A 21,711-nucleotide genomic window follows, 5' to 3' on the forward strand; every position below is an offset into this window, starting at 1 on the left:
TAAGTTTTTTCCCCAAAGTTTAATATCACAGTGGAAATACATTTTTGTTATTGATGCTTTTATTGGGTTACTTTGTTTCTGAGTTCACTTAGAATGGAGATAATGATAAACAAAGACTCATTGTGTGGCAGTTCAAACGGGCGTGAAGTGACCACCATGGGCCAGTACAACAGCTCCAATATCTAACTTTATCTCTGTAAACATTACTTGAAATCACAAGTAATATGCTGTAATGTAAAACACAACTGTTTAAATGAAGCACGCATACACAATTTTTTGTTTACAGGTTAACTCAGATGGTTTACACTGAAATTGTTTTATCTTTATTATCTTCTGCAGCTGCTGAGTATGTGTGAGGTCTGGCCAACTATCTGTGTGGCTCCGTATTGATGACATGAAGCATTCATCTGAATAGCTGCTTGTGGTTTGATTCCTTGATAATAATAATTTTAAAAACAAGTATTAACTACTCATCCATTTAATCATTATCCAACCTACTTTCCCCAGTCTGGGATTATGAGGTACCTGGAATAAGCCTTTTCGACGCAGAGTTTGAACAAACCCTGTAGTGGGAAAAAGATGCATTATGAAAGTCATTTTTTATTATAGAAAATATCTAATAACCATCTTGCCATTCTCATATGCTAAGCTGATCCAATTATTTTCCCTGCTTAGTGTTAACCCCACCATTGGTGCAGTGACCATTCTTGGGCAACACTTAATAAAGCAATTCATTGCCTTCCTTTCCCATTCTTACATCTAAAAGGTTCACATAAAAAAGAGAATCATACTCATTGAGACTGAAAAATATGCAAACGTTATTTCAAAATGACGTCTGTATATGGAGCTATTCTCTGAGCAGAAATCCTGCTTAACAAAGCTTTGCATTCTTTGTTTTGTGAAAAGTGATTGATTGCATATTCTCTTCTTTTATATGCCTTACCTTTATTATGTTCAACATTTGAAAACAGTTTACGGCACCATGTGACTGCTGTGGCAAGCCATTGCTGTTCTCCAAAGTATTTAACTAAATGGTGTAAATCTTGCTAAATGCTCTTTTGCAGGCTTTCGGGCCTTGGGTCGCACTGGTCGGAGAGCCCAGTGTCGCCGTCTCACAACACAAGAGCTCTGCTTTATTTCTGTGCTGAAGGGGCTTCTGTGTGAACGTTGCTTGTGTTTGTGTTGTTTGAGTTTTCACCCAGTGTGCTTCAATGTACCTTGCGATATACTAGTATCCCATCCAGGTTTGGTTGCTGCTTTGACACCAGGATGGGCTACAGCTTCCAGAAGCCATGAACCGAACAGGCAGGTAGTGAAATGGGATGGTTAAATTATTGCTGTTCGATGTCAGACTAATAATAATTGCTTAAGGCTATGAAAACAGTTCCACAAATACTAGAGGGGGGCACATTTAATTTGTGCCACATATCAGTCCAGGATAGTCTGAGCAAACCAGCCAGTTAAACACATAGCTCATTTGTTATTGTAGCGAACTTCATGACTGGGACATTTAAACAGACGTGCATCAACAAGTTACCTGAGGACATACAGATTTGGTACTGGGCAGTGGGCATTGAAATTTAAGACAAACTTAGGCTTAGAGTTTGTAGAACTAAATTGCTTGTCATGGTCCCAAACAGGGGTGGAAGTGGTGGTGTGTGATCAATTGTCTGAAGTCACAGTTCTGCTCCTATTGAGCTGGACTGTTATTGTGAATCTGCCTGTGATGATCTACTCCCTGCTCACCTTTCCCAAGATTGGGTGAGGTTTCTTAAAATGTTTGGCTACCACAAGCGAGAAATGCCTTTGGAATATATATGTCATTTCCTGCTTGAAATTCAAAAAGCCTGAGGGATCTTCATGATACTCTTTCAAGGTGGAGGAAAAAGAGTCTAACCAGGCTGTATCAGGTACATGGCTGGACCTGACGTTGTATTGGACATTATGCTGTTCAAGTTGGAAAACCTTTTTTCTTTAAATAAACTCAGCATAGATATGGGGTGAACTAAATTACAACTGTTCTGGCTAGATGTAATGATGTATTCAAGATGCTGCCCACTCCTTTGATGATGATTAGCACTCTATCAAATGCGAAGAATCAGGCTAAGGAATCAGGCCAGCTGCCCTCTCCATCCCCCAGGAGTCCCTCATAGAGGGTAGAGTTAAGTAACCTACCCCCTCCCAAACCTCACAAGCCAACTGCCATCAGATGAATGTGAGCATCAAATATGAATTTTCTGGTTTTTAGTAACTCAAAAGAAACAAAGATAGCAGAGCGCCAACTGTCACTCTCCCGCATTTTCTAATAAGTGCACCTTTTTCATATCTCAGTCCTTTTAAGCAGATTAACAGGAAAGATAAAAATGTGGTTAGCATTGTCAGGTAGCAAGACTGCCTGGGGGCCTCTTACCTGGAGGATCGGTAGTTCCTGTGCATGAAGAACAGTTAAAAAATGTCTCGACCATCTTTCCCTTCCCTTTTAAGATCACAGTCCTCAAAATATTTATAACTGTCGACTGGTCACCATTGTTTCATCTGATGCCTACATTGAAAAAAAAAACAAAACGGACCTTTAAATAGAGTTGGTGGCAGATTATAACTTTATATGACTCCATTTTTTCTTCAATATTTATTTATTTTCATTCTATTTGACTCATTAATTTTAAATCCTGCAAATACAGATATATACAAATGCAATACGTGTGGCTCACTTATCACTTACTTGAAAGGGAGATTAAAGGAGATTCCTTTTTTTGAGTGTGATCCTATGTTGAAGTTCAGCTTTAATGCAAGGCAAAGCAGAAGGTGGAACCTACTTTCCACAAGAGAGGATTCACACATTGACTAAGAATCTAAAAGGGAAAATCCAGTGACCATAACCTGTGTCCTCTCAGCCAGCTTAGTGACAGGCATTGAAGATAAAAACAATACAGAAGCCTTGCCACCATAATTATTTTTCACTTTCATTTATGCTCACATGATGCTGCAGTGGTTAGTGCTGCTGGCTCACACATCCAGCATGCTTGGTTGATATCCTATGCCAGGATTGGTCTGAGTTGAGTTTGCATGTTTTCCCTGTGCCTGTATATAAGGTACATTAATGGACACTGCAATGAGTGGGAGCTCCTTCCATGATGGGTTATGTCTTGTGCCTAGTTCTTGCCTGAATAGGCTTCGGCCAACCTTGATCCTCAACTGGATTAAGTGGGTTTAAAAATGTGTTGTTTAATTATATACATCATAACACCGAATATTAGCATGTATATTTGAGAGGTGCTATTTTACAATTATTGTAGAAAAACCTGCAGTCATTCAAGCAATTTCTTTAAGACAGTAGTTCTGGAAATAATGTGAAGCCTTGTGGCATAGCAATTAGCTGAACAATTTTACAAGTCTGGCAAGTTCAGTTCATTTTCCAGCTCTGTCACTGTCTGTGATGTTTACACAATATCTCTGTTTTGCCACAGATTTGCTCCCACATTACATAGATAGATAGATGGATAGAATTGTTCCTTTAATCGATCTTCCCTCCCTCCCAAGGGGAATATTTGCTTTTTACAGAACCTCAAGAAATTTTATACAAACAATAACTGCCCACAGTTACACACGCAAAATTACAAAAAAGAGAAACCATCTGACTCAAGTAACTTCTTCTGAAAAATGTGTTAGCTGAAAGTAGTCAATGTTCGCGTATTAGGGAGAGGATGTGTCAATACACTCCATCCGTGCAGAGTCAAGTGACATGACCTAGTACTGCAGTTATTGTCCATCTGAATGTAGATCCCAATGCTTCAGTGCAGTGATGGGGATACTGTGATGTAAAAATGGCGCCATCCTTCAGATGAGATGTAAAATCAAGGTCCTGACTCTCTGTGGCCATTAAAGATCCTTGGATATCTTTGATAAAGAGTAGAGTGTATCCCGAGGCCCTGGCTAAATTGCCCACCATGGTCTAGTTATTCCGGCCCCCTAATTATCCCCTATCGCTAATTGGATTTCTCTCTCACCCCTTCACCACCTAACGGCTAATGGGTGGTGAGTGTAATGGCACAAAAATGGCTGCTGTCACATCATCTGGGTGGATGCTACACATTAGTGGTGGTTGAAGTGGCTCCCTATTCACTGAAGCGAGAAAAGCACTATATAAAAACAGTTGTAATTTAGTTCACTCCGTATCTCTGCAGTGTTTATTTAAAAAACACTATATAAATGTAAAGAAATCATTATTATTATTATTATTAATAAGAGGAGACATGGCTGTTCGTTGTGGTGCACACATCCTTTTCAGAGACACAGTTCTTGAGCCTAACAAACTGAAGTCTTCCAGACTGTTCATCTGTCCATTGTCCTGGACGCTATAAACTAATCCACTTGCATATCTCTGAGCTTATTTCTTAGCAGGGACAGTTGAGTAGTACTGAAGGCACATTAGGCTGACAGGTAACTACAAATTGTACTCGCTGTGGATCTGTGGGTAACTGTGCCTTATGGTGGACTGGCATTCAGGTCAGATTTGGTTTTTGCCTTCTGCTCAATGCTTTCAGGTTAGACATTAGCTCCATGTTTCCATGTAAAGGAAACAAAACAACAAGAACAAAAAATAAACAGATTTATAAAAAGGGAAATTAGTTTTACCTGTTTAGGATGCAAGGCCAACTAACTATTCAGGACAGCTGTAGATGAGATTAAATGAGACCAAAGAAATATACATGAATAAGGAAGAGACCAGGAAAGAAAACCACAACAAATCAATTATTTACTCCACTGTAATGCTAGGTTGTTCATTGAGGGCACCGAGACACCACCATCAAACACTAAGCATGAAAAGAACATAAAATACTCAAACCCACTTAAACCAGTTCTTTCCTAGGGGGCACCACAGCCTATTGCAGCCTAAATGGGGCAAACCATGAACCAACCATGGATAGTGCAGCAGTCAATCACATGTACACCCCTACTGTATGTACACACTTATACTCTTATTTACTGAGTCATTTTACATTCATCAATTAATTCAGCACACATATTTTCTGGGGATGTGAGAGAAAAACCTTGATGATATGGGATCTGTGACCAGGAGTGGAATCGTAACCTATTACACTGGGTCTGTGAGGTGGCATCATTAACAGCTTTGCCACTGTGCTCTACATCTCGGTTAAGTTTTCTTTTACTGAAAATCATTATTATGGGTGTTTTCATGTCTATAGTGATATCACTGCATATTAGCATACATGAATTATTCTGTTTGTTCATTGTTTACCTTTAGCAATTTGCATTGTTTTTATATTTTTCTTTTTCTTTTTCAGAACCCTGTGTTTCATGATTTATTCTAATTTTTTTTTGTTTTTTAATATTTGATATTACCTTTTCTAACCTTCTCAAATGTATGCAGTTTTTAATGTTTGGAAAACATTCGGGATTAAATCACTTAGAGATCTGTACATAGACAACATCTTTGCATTCTATGAACAATTACAGTCCAAAGTTAACTTTCCAGCAACACATTTCTTTCACTACCTTCAAATTAGAAACTTAGAAACCAGATTCCCTCACCTCCTAACTATCTCTATGCCGGAAAAAATATTGATCAGTCTTGAGGACTCAGACATAATTTCCATAATATATAAAACCATTTTAAAGTCCCTCCCTTTCAAAGATCCAAGAGTACAGTGGGAAAAGGATCTCTCACTCAACATCTCAGAAAAGGAGTGGAAGGCAGCAGTGCACAGAATTCACTTGAGCACCATATGCACAAAGCATAGAATTATCCATCCCACTATATCCTAACTACAGGGTCACGGGGGTCTGCTGAAGCCAATCCCAGCCAACACTGGAAACAAACCCTGGGAAGGGTGCCAGCCCACCGCAGGATGCACACACACACACACACAGGACAATTTAGGATCACCAATGCACCTAACCTATATGTCTTTGGACTATGGGAGGAAACCCACGCAGACATTCTCCATGCAAGGAGAACCCGGGAAGCGAACCTGGGTCTCCTAACTGTGAGGCAGCAGCTCTACCACTGCGCCACCGTGCCACCCAAGCATAGAGTTATTCAACTTAAAATTTTCTATCGAGCACATCTGTCTCATTTAAAATTGTCCAAAATGTTTCCAGGGCAAGATCCAACCTGCAAACGTTGTAATCATTTTCCAGCCTCACTCGGCCACATGTTTTGGGCCTGCACCAAATTAACATCATTCTGGACCAAAATCTTTAAATACCTTTCAGTCAGCCTTGGTGTCACAATCTCTACTAATCCACTAACAGCTGTGTTTGGTGTACCCCCAGATGGGTTTAAAGTGGAGAAGGACAAACAAACTATAATTGCCTTTACTACGCTATTGGCACGCAGACTTATCTTGCTCAACTGGAAGAATCCTAACTGTCCTCTTTTAAGTCATTGGGTAACTGATGTTATATACTATTTGAAACTGGAAAAAAATCTAATTCTCACTTAGAGGATCTATACAAAACTTTTCAAAACCTGGCAGGATCTAATCAATAACATTTTAGAATAAGCATTTTAATTGAGGAAGCAGATTCTCTCCCCACTTTTACTCCATCTATCCATCCATTATCCAACCCGCTATATCCTAACTACAGGCTCACGGGGGTCTGCTGGAGCCAATCCCAGCCAACACAGGGCGCAAGGCAGGAAACAAACCCTGGGCAGGGCTCCAGCCCACCGCAGGGCACACACATATGCACACAGCAAGCACTGACTAGGGACAATACACCTAACCTGCATGTCTTTGGACTGTGGGGGGAAACCCACACAAACACGGGGAGAACATGCAAACTTACTCCATTTATCTTTATTCATTCATTAATTTAACAATTTACTTATTTTTTTACACTGCTGGCCTAGCTCTCCTTCTCAGGGGTGGGGGGTTGATTTGTTTCAAACCTATTTTGGTAAAACTTTAGTTATTTGTATGGAATGTTATTTGATTTTAATAAAATCAATAAAATGAAAAAAAATATAGTAATATTTGATATTAGTTTGTATTCATTCTTATTGTTTTTCTGTGTTTTTTTGTAGCCTTCTGAATATTTGTGAATTGCTTTGAGCAAGGAAAATGCACTATATAAATAATGTGAAATTATTATTATTATTATTAAAATAACATACACTCCCTATGTGAATTATTGGACACACTTGTACACTTGCTTATCCATGCAATTACCTAATTAGCCAATCATGTGACAGCAGCACAATGCATAAAATCATACAGATACAGGTCAGGAGGTTCAGTTGACATCAAACATTAGAATGGGGAACAATATGATCTTGGTGATTTTGACCAAGGTAATATGGTTGTTGGTAGCAACAAGGCTTATCTGAGTATTTCTTTAACTATTGATCTCCTGGGATTTTCATGCACAATTTTCCCTAGAGTTTACTCAGAATGGTGCGAAAAACAAAAAAACATCTCATAAGTGGCAGTTCTGTGGATGGAAATTCATTGTTGATGAAAGAGGTCAAAGGAGAATGGCCTGACTGGTTCAAGATGACAGAAAGGCTGTGATAACTCAGAAAACCACTTTGTACATTTATGGAGAGCAGAAAAGCACCTCAGAATGCACAACACATTAAACCTTGGGACTGTAAGAGTGCGGGTCAGCTCCACGCTTCCAATCCTCTTGAACCCGCTACAATTTAATGGAAGGAAGGAAGGAAAGAAGGAAGCCCTTATTGTCATTGTACCAATATAATGAAATTATAAAAGCTACATCTTTTATAACATAATTATGTTGTTGGACTTAAGTGCAGCATTTGACACCATTGACCATTCTATTTTATTGCACAGGCTTGAAAATGATGTTGGGCTTACAGGCCCCGTGCTCGCTTGGTTCAGTTCTTATTTATCAAATCGATTCCAATATGTACAGAAATGTGCTGACAGTACTCCATCATTATACACAGAAGTTCAATATGGTGTCCCGCAGGGCTCAGTACTGGGACCTTTACTGTTTTCACTTTACATGCTTCCACTAGGATCTCTCATTAGGAAACATAATGTTAATTTTCACTCGTATGCAGATGACTCCCAGTTATACCTTTCTTTTAAATCAAATGAAGTTACTCCGATGTTGTCTTTAATTAGTTGTGTTAGTGAATTAAAGGAATGGATGAATGAGAACTACTTGTCTTTAAATACAGATAAAACAGAGATGTTAATTGTTGGAGGGAATGACGCTGATCACAGCAATATTTTGTTGTCATTTAACTCAGTTGGAATCCCAATTAATTTTACTGAATCAGCCCGCAATCTAGGAGTTATCTTTGATTCTAGCATGTCATTTAAAGCACATATTACAAAGTTGTCCAAAACATGTTTCTTCCATCTTAAAATGTTAGGAAATTAAGGCGCTTTCTAAATAAACAGGATTGTGAGAAATTAATTCATGCATTTATCTCTAGTAGGATTGACTACTGCAATGCGGTGTTCACTGGCTGTTCAAACTGTTCTTTATACAGCCTCCAGTTAATCTAGAATGCGGCTGCAAGAATTATTACAAGAACAAAAAAATATGAACACATAACTCCAGTTCTTAAATCCTTACACTGGCTCCCGGTTAAGTTTAGGGCTGATTTCAAAATCCTCCTTTTAACATATAAAGCATTAAATGGCCAAGGTCCGGCTTACTTGTCTGAACTTATCATGACTTACAAACCTGAGCGCACATTAAGATCTCAAGATGCCGGTCTACTTAGGATTCCAAGGATTAATAAAATAACAGTGGGAGGTCGAGCTTTTAGTTACAGGGCCCCTAAACTGTGGAATGGTCTGCCTGCTTCCATAAGAGATGCCCTTCAGTCTCAGCCTTTAAATCCCGGCTGAAGACTCACTACTTCAGTTTAGCATATCCTGACTAGAGCTGCTGATTAACTGTACAGACTGCATCTCTGTTGTTAGTTATTAGCACTAAAACATAAGTAACATGATAGTTAGGATTGAATACTAACCCTCACCTATTCTGTTTCTGTTCTCGGTACCCAAATGTGGCAATTGGTGCCACAGCACACCTATCAAGTTGTTTGCCTGCCTATGGTAAAGTCATCCCTGATGGAGGATCACAGGAATCATGGGAAAGATGGGTCCTTTCATCTGAGCAACGTTTCAGCCGTGAAATGGCCATATGGGGAGGCAGCTTGATGGATGAGGTCTCCAGAACTCTAAAAATATCCAAATCTTATTATGTGATATCATCTACTGTTAAATTCTGCTCCGTACTTCTAAAATTTTTATTATTATGCTGTGTTAAGGATTTGTTCTGTTCTGTGTATTGTGTTGTATTGACCCCCTTCTTTTGACACCCACTGCACTCCCAACCTACCTGGAAAGGGGTCTCTCTTTGAACTGCCTTTCCCAAGGTTTCTTCCATTTTCCCTACAAGGTTTTTGGGAGTTTTTCCTTGTCTTTTCAGAGAGTCAAGGCTGGGGGGCTGTCAAGAGGCAGGGCCTGTTAAAGCCCATTGCGGCACTTCATGTGTGATTTTGGGCTATACAAAAATAAACTGTATTGTATTGTATTGTACATCTGTAAACGGTGAAAGTACAACAAACAACGGCAATCAAATAATATAAAAAGCACACATCCTATGAGAAATAAATACAGACAGTACTTAAAAAAATAAGGGATGGGAATTATTATCCACTAAAGTAATCATCATACATTCAGGGAAAAAATAAACAATTTTAACAGTTCTTTGAGTTCTATGCAAATCTTTTTGTTCTGCTTTTAATGCTCTTATACCACCTGCCGGAGGGCAGTAGTGTGAACAGTGAATGGCCAGGATGGGAAAGGTCTTTAATGATTTTCCTGGCTCTGCAGAGGCAATGGGCACTGGAGATATCTTCCATGGAGGGCAGAGAGCAGCCAATGCTTTTCTCTGCTGTGGATATTACCCTCTGCAGAGCTTTCCTGTCAGCTGCTGTACAGCAAGCAAAACACTCTTGAAGACTGAGCGGTAGAAGATCATATTCAGATTCTATCTATCTATCTATCTATCTATCTATCTATCTATCTATCTATCTATCTATCTATCTATCTACCCACCCAAGTACTACTTGGACAATATTACACTGTAGAAAACTTTTAATACAATTCATAATGGCAAGAAAATGAGGAAGAAATTAAATGAGACAGAGCATTAGTAGTCTTAGATGTGTAGGCCTTTCATTTAGAAAAACTGCTTAAAAAATCAAAGTGTCAATGAGTACAGTGTCCTACACAATCAGTTGGAAACTGGAAGAAACTCTGATAGGAAGAAATCTGGCAGACCCAAAGTCACAACCCAATCAGAAGACAAATTTCTGACTGAGACAAGCAAGTCTCAGTTTCTACTGTGAGGAAGAAACTTTGTGCTGCAGGTTTGACAGGGCGAGTAGCAGTTTCTGGAGAAGTCTCAGGAAATGTAGTCACTGCTGGGATGTTTGACCACTATCAGAGTGGTTTGCTGTCCAGGACAAGTCCTCAGAAATGTAAGTTCCCAGAAACTTAAAGGAGGTGACCCTCTCCACCAGGTTCCCATTGATGTATAGAGGGGCTGGTGCTGCTCTGTGCATCCTGAAGTCAAAGACCATCTCTTTAGTTTTGTGGGTGTTGAGTGAGAGATTATTCCTGGAGCTCCACACTGACAAGCTTCTGCACCTCGTCCCTGTCTGTAGACTCATCGTCACAGGTTATGAAGCCTATCACTGCGGTATCATCAGTGAACTTGATTATAAGTGTTGCTGGAGTAATTAGACATACAGTCATAAGTGTGCTGAGCATAGAGTAGTGGGCTCATTACACAGCATTGAGGGAGCTGTGCTAAATGTGAGGGCGGCGGCCACCTCCAGCATAATAATTCACTATATCATAAAGCAGAAGTTATCACAAACTGACCATGAGTTCAGTGATCTTCAGTGGCCTTCTCGGTCAACGGATCTGAATCTAATAGAAAGGACAACTTTTGGATGTGGTGATTCACGTTATGAATATGCAGCTAAGAAATCTGCAGAAATTGCCTAGTGCAAACATATGAACATCAATCAGAATCTCAAAAAAGTGTTTTCGACATCTTGAACAAAACATTGCCATGAAGAACTGAGGCACATTTCCTGACTTCTGAAATTTGAAAATATAATAGATGTGAATCTCAGACACCCACAAAAACATCTGAAAAACAAACTTGTGATAAGCCTTGGAGAAGTTATAGCAATATGTCACACTTGCACTTAATTCCATTTGGGGTGTTATGATTTTTAGGAAAATAATAGCAAAATAGAAACTTTCATTTCATGGCTGTCCTTATTGTTCACAATTGTAAAAATTTAGAAATAGAATAACCTTAAATAAGAGTCAAAGAAAAAAAAATGTAAAAAGTGAAGTATGCCGTTTTTACAAAGTCAAAGATAGATACATAATTGTACATACGTTTATTTAGTTTATGTTAGCCTTTATTTGACCATTCATTTATTCTTATGTAACAGTTATTATTTTGTAAACTTCATTATTCATTTGCTTATTAATGTATCTGTCTATCCTGCTGTGTCCTAGTAGCCCCAGACACACTGTGTTCATGAATGCAAATTTTAATGGAAATGTTTGGACACGTAAGCACCCGCAAGGATCTACTCTCCTGGGTTCAAATACTGGGCCCAGTCTTTGCATTGGTGGAGTTTGCACATCTTCACTGTGCTTATGTGAGTTTTTCTCTCAGTACTCCAGTTTTCCTCCCACATCGTAAGTATGTGTATTGTAGGTCTTAATGTGCCCTGTATGGGTGAGTGAATAATTATGCCCTACAATTGACTATGGTGCCCAGTTCAATAGTGGTTCCTGCCTTGCACCCAGTTTTTCCTCGTTGTGACTCTGAACTGGATTAACATAACCCTTAGAATTTTATGATACCCCCTATAGAATTGTCATCCACTTTCCCAATCTGTTATTTTGATTGGGCATCTTTATGTATTGATGATTGTTTTGTAAATATTTATAAAATACAGTCGTCAGGTAAATTCATTGTGTTCAGCATTTTAAAGTTATCGCAAAGTATCTGAAAACATTGTTACTTAGAATCATTTCTGATAACAAACTCCGATTTCCAGTTTATGTTTCTTTTTACACTTAAGTGTAAAAAAAGCATTTTGCTGTCAATGAAAAACGACACCTATGTGAATAATCCAGCAGTGTCTTACTGTGGGTCTCTAAAGAGCTTACAAATGTACGCCATCAAAGGGTAGGGTTTTTTTTGAAACATTTCAGATTAATCAAAACCACAAATGTAAGAAACCTGACCACTGGTGTATCAAATGGACATGTCCTCATTGTGGAATTGTGAAGTACTGATGGCGCTTAAACACCATTGGCTGCAGATGCTGGGATGTTACTTTGTATTCATTGCTTTGCTTTTCCAAATTTTGTTTATTTGTTTAAGTTCACCCCATTTGGTGCTACATGCTCTAATGACGTTGTTACAGATGCACTACAGGCTTTTGCTGGTATGTAACACATATTTTTTCCTTATCATTTTAACCAGGATATGTGGGCTCCACTTTGGATGAGCTGAGGGAAGGTGAAACTCTACACGCTTGTAGAAAGAATTCAGCAGCAGCAAATAAAACAAGGCATTCCTTTTGATTCTTAAGTTTGATTCTCATTTTGTTTTGGTGCTCTGACTGAAAGAAAAAAGATTTCTGGATTAGGACTAGAAAGAAATATTTAAGTATGAGTTTGTCTAGCAATCGTATTGGTATCTGTATTCATCTGTATAATGAAAATATGTGGATCTAACAATCTTATTCATGCTTAGATCATTCTAGTCATAACATTCAACACTAAAACTGTTATCATGTTACTAATTAGATCAGAAGAGATCTCTGCAGTTTCTGACGTATTTTCGTGAAAGTGACATACAAACACTGCAAAGAATTTAATGGTTTAAAGGCATTTGTTGGCTAATGGGCCAGTGGATGAATGAATGAAGCAATAAAACTTTATTGCAAGGCAGAAAGTTGGCTAGGAATAGTTTAGCCATGGAAATTTTGACTTGTGTTTCACATTATATGCCATACCATCAAATGAAAACCCACTGTGCATTACATATTAAGTATATAAAAAAATGACAACATATATACAGTAATAGCAGTCATGCTCCATAGTGTCAAAGATTTTAAAAAAGTAAAAAATCATTTAGGTTGGATGGAAGGCTCTGGAGATCTGGCGGAGACAGAGGAGGATCAAAAAGTATAATTAACAAGAGCAATGACAGTAAAAAAAACTATTTACATGGCAAGTGATTCTTACTTGAAGTAAACTGTGATATTTTTGTGACGGTAACAGCTGAAAGAGAGGGTTAACTAGATAGGTGGGCTCTTTAGATATACTGCCTGCTCATTTTCTGACACTAATAACCTTACAAGTCTCTCATGCTTATAAAACTGGCACTGAATGGGGCAGATTAAAGTTTTTAACATGGTGGAGGAAAATTATACTTATCGTAACCTTTTTGTAAGAAAAGGTATTTTTTTATTTCATTTTGGACCCTGAGTAATAGTGGTACCCAGAAATGTCAATGTTTCAAAACTATTAATAGAGATTCCATTGTATACTGAGGGGTGTCTGTCAGGATATGGGAGAGCAGAAAATCTGGGTCCACATGGAAGAGGACACACCAACTGGCTATCTGATCCAACTTTGCTTTCTATTGCATCTCATCATAATCTATGAATGGGTTAATCAGAGTGGTGTGATCAGCAAATTGTAGACGTTTTATAGACATGTCACTGGTGTGGAGGGAGCAAAAGAGAGAAAACAGACCACAATAATGTGAGAACCCCATACCCAAAATCATGGACTCTGAATGTTATCCACCCATGTAGATAATAGATATAAGCATTGGTCAGAAGTTTGGTCACTTTTCTAAATAAAATAAGAAGCATTTTTCTTATACTTTTTCAAAGAGGCATTTGAAATGTTCAATAAATGGTTAAACACATTGATATATGAATAAATATTAAAAGATACATAGACTCAAATAAAAATATATGAGTAAATTGGAATTAAAATGGGTAAAGGAAGTAATTCAATGAAAAAATACATTGAGAATTCAATATTTAGCAGTACTCGGTTCTCATCCGGTCTCTACAGGTTATCTTGCAGTGCTTCAATGTCCTTCCATATGCCAAGCAAGCACAGGTTAGGTAGGGTGAAGACTGAGAATTAGCCCCATATGACTGATTAGGGATGTGCGGGTAAAGTCCTAAAGATGACCCATTTAGACTCCATGACTCCAATCTCCCTCACAATGTAGGAGTCGGTGGAGCCCAAGCTGGACTGTTTGTGTTTGCTCTCGTCGAACAGACGCAACAGAGCTGATTATTAGTGTCGGCATCCAGACTCCTCAGTCTCCCACCAAGTCAGCAGTGGTTGCGTGCCAGTCTAAAGGGGTGCAGACAGTACAGGGTCTCTCTTCATGCTGTAAAGAGACCCTGACTGTCGCTTGTGCCCCAGAGGAGGAGGAAGGAGAACCATAAGAAAAATACTGGGTTTCCAGACATTGCAGCACATGAGGCCGTGAGCTCACATGTGCTGAAGGAGCTTTCTCTGCGGTGGAGAGAAGAGCCGACCTCGGCTGGGCATGAGGTGGAGCACGGTTTCCTATGTTGCTTCCATACCCACAGGTCACAGGAGCCAGGATGGGCACAGCTGTGTTATGAATGCCACCGGCCGGTATATGGCTGGAGATGTTACCTGACCAGGATGAAGGTAGACACCAGGAATCGGCATCAGCGCAGTGTATCCCTGTCACTGTCCTATTTCTGTATTGCAGGGCGGAGCCATGGACTAGCCAACTACGATAGCCCCTTGTGGAGGATCACAGTCCTTGCAGAACAGGTCGCATCAGGCCACATGGCTCAGCTAAAGGAGGGGCCATGTGGTGGATGGCCGGGGCCCTTACCCACCTCTACAACTTTAAAGTGGAAGGACTGAGGCAAAGAATAATCTCAGGACATTATCGCCCCCAGAGTGATAGATGACAGCACCCTTAGGTGGCAGGAGTGCCTCGGATTCCCACAGGGCTCCATGGGAGTTGAATTTCAGCACAACCCTGTTGGATTCTGTGGATGCTGCTAGGGGTTGCTGCAGGGGCTGCAGAACCCTACTACGATGACCTTCTGCCTCATCCAGAAATATTTCCAGATCTTGCGTCCTGGGTATGACATTAACCTGCATCCATCCCTGCATGTAGGCCCTCCAACCTGCAGGGAAAAACTTGGGGATTGGTGGCAGAATTGATACTCCAGCCACCATAAAAAAACCTCACAGTAAGGAGATTACTGCTCGAGGACCTGAGAGAGCGACAAGGAGTGTAAGGAGCTAGGAGCTGAGTGAGGTAGTGGGGGACAAGGTTATGTAGGGCTTTGAGGATGAAAAGCAGAATCTTGAATTTAATCCTTGATGGAACAGGTAAACAGTGAAGCTGGGAGAGAACAGGGGAGACGTGAGCAAAATGCTTTGTGTGAGTGAGGACTCTGAATATAGAAAATTACATAGAACATGTATAGATTTTGCAAGGAGGCCAATGAAGAGGGAATTACAGTAATCAATATAAGACATTATGAAACAATGAACCAGAGTTTGAGCATCATTAAATGACAGAAATGGACGAAGGCGGTCAATGTTACGGAGACCTAATGTGTAGCTCAAAGTTAAGTGATAAATCAAACAAAACACCAAGATTTCTGACAAAAGGAGCAGGTTTGACAAGTGTACCATGGTATTGGTATTTTGGACCAACCAGTAACACTTCAGTTTTATTGGCATTAAGTCTGAGAAGGTTATTTTCCATCCATAGCTTAAGATCAGTGATGCAGTCAGTGAGTGTGCTGGGAGGTGAATCTGTAGGGGAGTCTGTACTAAGATATAACTGCATATCGTCTGCATAACAGTGGAAGTTAAGGCCATGTCTGCGAATAATCTGACCCTAAGGAAGGGTATAAAGTAGAATATATAGAATATATACTAGACGCTGGCTAGTGGCTTTCATAGCTCTGAGCTCATCGGTGTACCAGGGACAGGAGCGGGAGGCTGGAACCTGCCTAGTCCTTAAGGGAGCAAAGTTATCTAACAGCTGGGAAAGACAGCTGTTATAAAGGGAAACCATGTTTTCAGGAGAGGGAAGACTATGCAGTTCAGAAGGAGACGAAGACAGAAGGGAAGCAGCAAACAAATCAGAATTAACAGACCTAATGTTGCGACAGGAGACAGACGTTTTCTTGACAGATGTAGTGGTAATAATTCTCAAGTTACATTCAATAAGCTTGAGTTGGTTTGTTGTGTGGTGGGTGCGGCAATGCACTTTATCAGTACGTGCTCCTAACCTCTCTCTTGCTAATTGGTCTCCGGAAGTGCTCCAGGGTGCAGCATAAATGGACCCCACTCTTCACTGCTCCATGAGGTGGAAGGTGAAGGATAAACTTGCTGGAGAAAGAATGGAGGCAAGAGAGAGAGAGGGAGAGAGAAGAAGGTGGGAAACAAGGGAAGCATTTCCAACAACCAAAATAAAAAAAAACATGTTGTTCTGAACTTTAGCCCTGCATCTGTCTGTGTCGGGTTTGGGGAGCTGGAGTAAGTCCCTTTACTACATATGCACACACATCTACAGAACTTTATTTGTCCCCAGGGGGACGTTTGGATGTTTGACACATATATATATCTACTCTATATATATAAAATCCTAATCCTAAAAGTGCAACGATTTTATGTCACATTTTTATGCCATGTTTTTTGTCACACTTTAAATCAGGCTTATTTAAAAACCTACATTCACTCACCTAAAGGATTATTAGGAACACCTGTTCAATTTCTCATTAATGCAATTATCTAATCAACCAATCACATGGCAGTTGCTTCAATGCATTTAGGGGTGTGGTCCTGGTCAAGACAATCTCCTGAACTCCAAACTGAATGTCAGAATGGGAAAGAAAGGTGATTTAAGCAATTTTGAGCGTGGCATGGTTGTTGGTGCCAGACGGGCCGGTCTGAGTATTTCACAATCTGCTCAGTTACTGGGATTTTCACGCACAACCATTTCTAGGGTTTACAAAGAATGGTGTGAGAAGGGAAAAACACCCAGTATGCGGCAGTCCTGTGGGCGAAAATGCCTTGTTGATGCTAGAGGTCAGAGGAGAATGGACCGACTGATTCAAGCTGATAGAAGAGCAACTTTGACTGAAATAACCACTCGTTACAACCGAGGTATGCAGCAAAGCATTTGTGAAGCCACAACACGCACAACCTTGAGGTGGATGGGCTACAACAGCAGAAGACCCCACCGGGTACCACTCATCTCCACAACAAATAGGAAAAAGAGGCTACAATTTGCACAAGCTCACCAAAATTGGACAGTTGAAGACTGGAAAAATGTTGCCTGGTCTGATGAGTCTCGATTACTGTTGAGACATTCAAATGGTAGAGTCAGAATTTGGCGTAAACAGAATGAGAACATGGATCCATCATGCCTTGTTACCATTGTGCAGGCTGGTGGTGGTGGTGTAATGGTGTGGGGGATGTTTTCTTGGCACACTTTAGGCCCTTTAGTGCCAATTGGGCATCGTTTAAATGCCATGGGCTACCTGAGCATTGTTTCTGACCATGTCCATCCCTTCATGACCACCATGTACCTATCCTCTGATGGCTACTTCCAGCAGGATAATGCACCATGTCACAAAGCTCGAATCATTTCATATTGGTTTCTTGAACATGACAATGAGTTCACTGTACTAAAATGGCCCCCACAGTCACCAGATCTCAACCCAATAGAGCATCTTTGGGATGTGGTGGAACAGGAGCTTCGTGCCCTGGATGTGCATCCCACAAATCTCCATCAATTGCAAGATGCTATCCTATCAATATGAGCCAACATTTCTAAAGAATGCTTTCAGTGCCTTGTTGAAACAATGCCACGTAGAATTAAGGCAGTCCTGAAGGTGAAAGGGGGTCAAACATCGTATTAGTATGGTGTTCCTAATAATCCTTTAGGTGAGTGTATATATGTTTGGTATAATTCTTTTCAAAATTTATTGAAATTTAATGTGATGTTGTTAGATTTTCAGATTCTTATTTTATTTTTAAATTATAAACTAAAATTTATTAAGTACTCACGTCCTGCGAGACAAGAGGTTGTGCCAAGAGATTTAACCACACCCGGTGCCGGAAATAAAAGACAAAGAGTAGGACAGCTGCTGTACAGGTTTTTAAAATGTTTGAAGCACTGCGTGAGATGCAGATCACGCGGCATGGCAGCAGCAGCTGATCAAGCAAAGAGGAGGTAAAAAAAAAGCTGTATTTGTTTCCCATTGTATCACCTTTTAAGAGGGGGTTTTCGGAGGAGCGGCCACATCTCCTTGGGGTGCATTCAGCCCCCTTCTTCACAACGTGAAAGGGTTGGTGAACACCCTAGTATGTGTATATATATATATTTATTTATATATATATATATACTCAGCAAAAAAAGAAACGTCCTCTGACTTTCAACTGTTTTTACTTTCAGTAAACTTAATGTGTAAATATTTGTATGAACACTAAAAGAGTCAACACCATAAGACATAAACTAAAAATATTTTGCAATGTGTCCCTGAATGAAGGGAGGCTCAAAATCAAAAGTACCAGTCAGTATCTGGTGTGGCCACCAGCTGCTTTAAGTACTGCAGTGCATCTCCTCCTCATGAACTGGACCAGATTTGTTAGTTCTTGCCGTGAGATGTTACCCCACTCTTCCACCAAGGCACCTGCAAGTTCCTGGACATTTCTGGGGGGAATGGCCCTAGCCATCGATCCAAATAGATCCCGCTCCAGGGTACAGGCCTCGGTGTAACGCTCATTCCTTCGACGATAAACACGAATCCGTCCATCACCCCGGGTGAGACAAAACCGTGACTCATCAGTGATGAGCACTTTTTGCCACTCCTATCTGGTCCAGCGAAGGTGGGTTTGTGCCTATAGGCGGCGTTGTTGCTGGTAATGTCTGGTAAGGACCTGCCTTACAACAGGCCTACAAGCCCTCAGTCCAGCCTCTCTCAGCCTATTGCGGACAGTCTGAGCACTGATGAAGGGATTGTGTGTTCCTGGTGTGACTCGGGCAGTTGTTGTGGCCATCCTGTACCTGTCATGCAGGTGTGATATTCGGATGTACCGATCCTGTGCAGGTGTTGTTACACGTGGTCTTCCACTACGAGGATGATCAGCTGTCCTTCCTGTCTCCCTGTAGCGCTGTCTTAGGCGTCTCACAGTGCGGACATGGCAATTTATTGCCCTAGCCACATCAGCAGTCCTCATGCCTCCCTGCAGCATACCTAATGCACGTTCACGCAGATGAGCAGGGAGCCTGGGCATCTTTCTTTGGGTGTTTTTCACAGTCGGTAGACAAGTCTCTTTAGTGTCCTGCGTTTTTAGAACTGTGACCTTAAATGTCTACTTTCTGTAAGCTGTTAAGGTCTTAACGACCATTCCACAGGTGCATGTTAATTAATTGATTATGGTTAATTGAACATGCATGGAAAACATTGTTTAAACCCTTTACAAAGAAGATCTGTAAAGTTATTTGGATTTTTAAAACATTATTGTTGAAATACACAGTCCTGAAAAAGGGACGTTTCTTTTTTTGCTGAGTATATATATATAGTGATAAAGACGCTATATATGCGCCCAACCCGACACAGATTGGACACGGAGGCACACGTATAAAATAAATAAACTTTTAGTTTTCTTCAGCTGGAGGGCATTTCTTCCCTGTGTCTCCCAGCCATAGCACAGTCCCAAAGCACCAACACACAAAAGTAACACACTCTTCCTCTGCGCCACCACTCCTCCCAGGCATGGAGTGGTGGTGGCTGGCTCCTTTTATTGGGCACATGGAAGTGCTCCAGGTGCTCGATTGCTGACAACTGGCTGCACTTCCGGGTGTGGCGAAACCAGTGCCCAGAAGGATTCAGCAGCTCCTGCTGCAACACCCCATGGCGGCACCTGCGGAGCCCAACAGGGCTGCACAACACTAACCCCCATGAAACCCTGGGGGAGCCCGAGGCAACGATGCAACCCAGGCAGTCTGCCATCTAACGTCTATTGTAAGATATTGTGGTTCCCATGCTTGCCCCCCTGGAACATATGCTGCAGGGGCATCCCAATATATATATATATATGTATATTCCTCTGATGATGACACCTGTTAGGCTGTTGAAAGCTTACATTCTAAAAACTGTTATAAGATAAATGACTCATTTTCTCCCTTTGTGAATCTCTAGCTACAAATATGCAAATCGTATCACAGACCTTTGCTTTCATATATATACATATATATACTGTATATAGGAGTTTAAACAACCTCACAGAAGGGGTGGATTTTTTTTCCCAAAGGATGAATTTATTATTTTAAATTATATTACTGTTTTATTCATTTTCAGTATCCCCTTTTTCTTCCACTTCATCTTTTTTCACTTCTACATGAAGTAAACCTTCTTCAAACAGCTTACTCCTATACCTCCATGCCAGTTAAGCTCTTTTCTTTCAGATCTTCCCTCACTTTCTCTTCCCCTTATTTCAATTCCCATCACTCTTTTGCTCACATATTCATTGTCTGTCTTCAATCTACATTCTTAGATATCTCTCTCACTTTAGTGGTGCCTCTGATTGTCTCATTTCGTATTCTGTCCTTTCTTGTAACTCCACACAATCATCTCAGCATTCTCATTTCTGACACATCTAACTTCTTCTCCTGTGCTCCCTTTACAGCCCATTCCAAAGCTCCATATATCATTGCAGGTGTTGTCAATGTGTTAAAAACCATTCCTTTAACATTCACCTTAATTCACAATCACAGAATACTCCTGATAGCTTCTTCCAAATGTTCCATCCACACTGCACTCTAAGGGTTATCTCTGCATCTAGTTTTCCATCTTGGGCTATCGCTGTTGGTATTTCATCCAGTCCTGAATCCTTTCAAATTTTCATTATTTTCAATGCCTCCTTTACTTCCTCCCTCCTTATTCTTTATACTAGCCCTTCATCTGGGACTTCATTCCCCAATACTACCCTTGGATTTTCTTCATTCAACGCCTTTTCAAAGAATCTATTTCATCTATTCAGTTCATTTTCAATATATGTAATACTAGGGGGCTTTGCCCTCTGCTAGGTTCGCTCGCCAACCCCCCTGCCTGTGCTATGTGCCAGAAACTTCACATCTCTTCCGCTCACATATGTGGATTTCACTTTCACCAAACAACAAAACTTTTCATTCTCGTTGATAGACCTCTTAATTGGGAAGAAACACTACTTTTCCCTGATAGCAACATGAATTAGACGATCTACTTAAAGTTTAAATCTGAACAATATATTCAATCTCTTTTCGCTGTTCCATTATTTCATTGAGTAATAATTTTTGAAAAAGTTTCATTTTTCTGAGACATTTAAATTTTCGAACTTCCATTATCTCTAATCTGCTCTTTTTGAATTCTTTATGACGTTCTAGTTTGTCATCTATTCTTTGTCTTTTATTTCCGGACCTAGGCGTGCTTAAATCTCTTGGCACAAAGATTCGTCTCGCGGGAAGTGAAAGTGTCTCTCTGACAAAGTAATGTCTTGTCCCAAGATTTTTTTATTATAATGAAGGGATATTTCCCTGCCGTAATGGTTTCTCATGAAAATGCCCAAA

At 40.2% G+C, this 21,711-nt stretch overlaps 1 long non-coding RNA gene across 1 annotated transcript in view; it reads right to left on the reverse strand.

The window, feature by feature from the left end:
* The window catches only part of LOC120514441, a 59,726-nt gene that overhangs the window by 3,409 nt on the left and 34,606 nt on the right, over nucleotides 1-21,711 (reverse strand). Inside the window, exon 2 of the long non-coding RNA XR_005630460.1 lies at nucleotides 2,411-2,542. This is a non-coding gene — a long non-coding RNA (uncharacterized LOC120514441). The remainder of the gene's footprint in view (nucleotides 1-2,410; nucleotides 2,543-21,711) is intronic.

The sequence above is a fragment of the Polypterus senegalus genome, chromosome 14, assembly GCF_016835505.1.
Source record: "Polypterus senegalus isolate Bchr_013 chromosome 14, ASM1683550v1, whole genome shotgun sequence".
NCBI lineage: Eukaryota > Metazoa > Chordata > Cladistia > Polypteriformes > Polypteridae > Polypterus > Polypterus senegalus.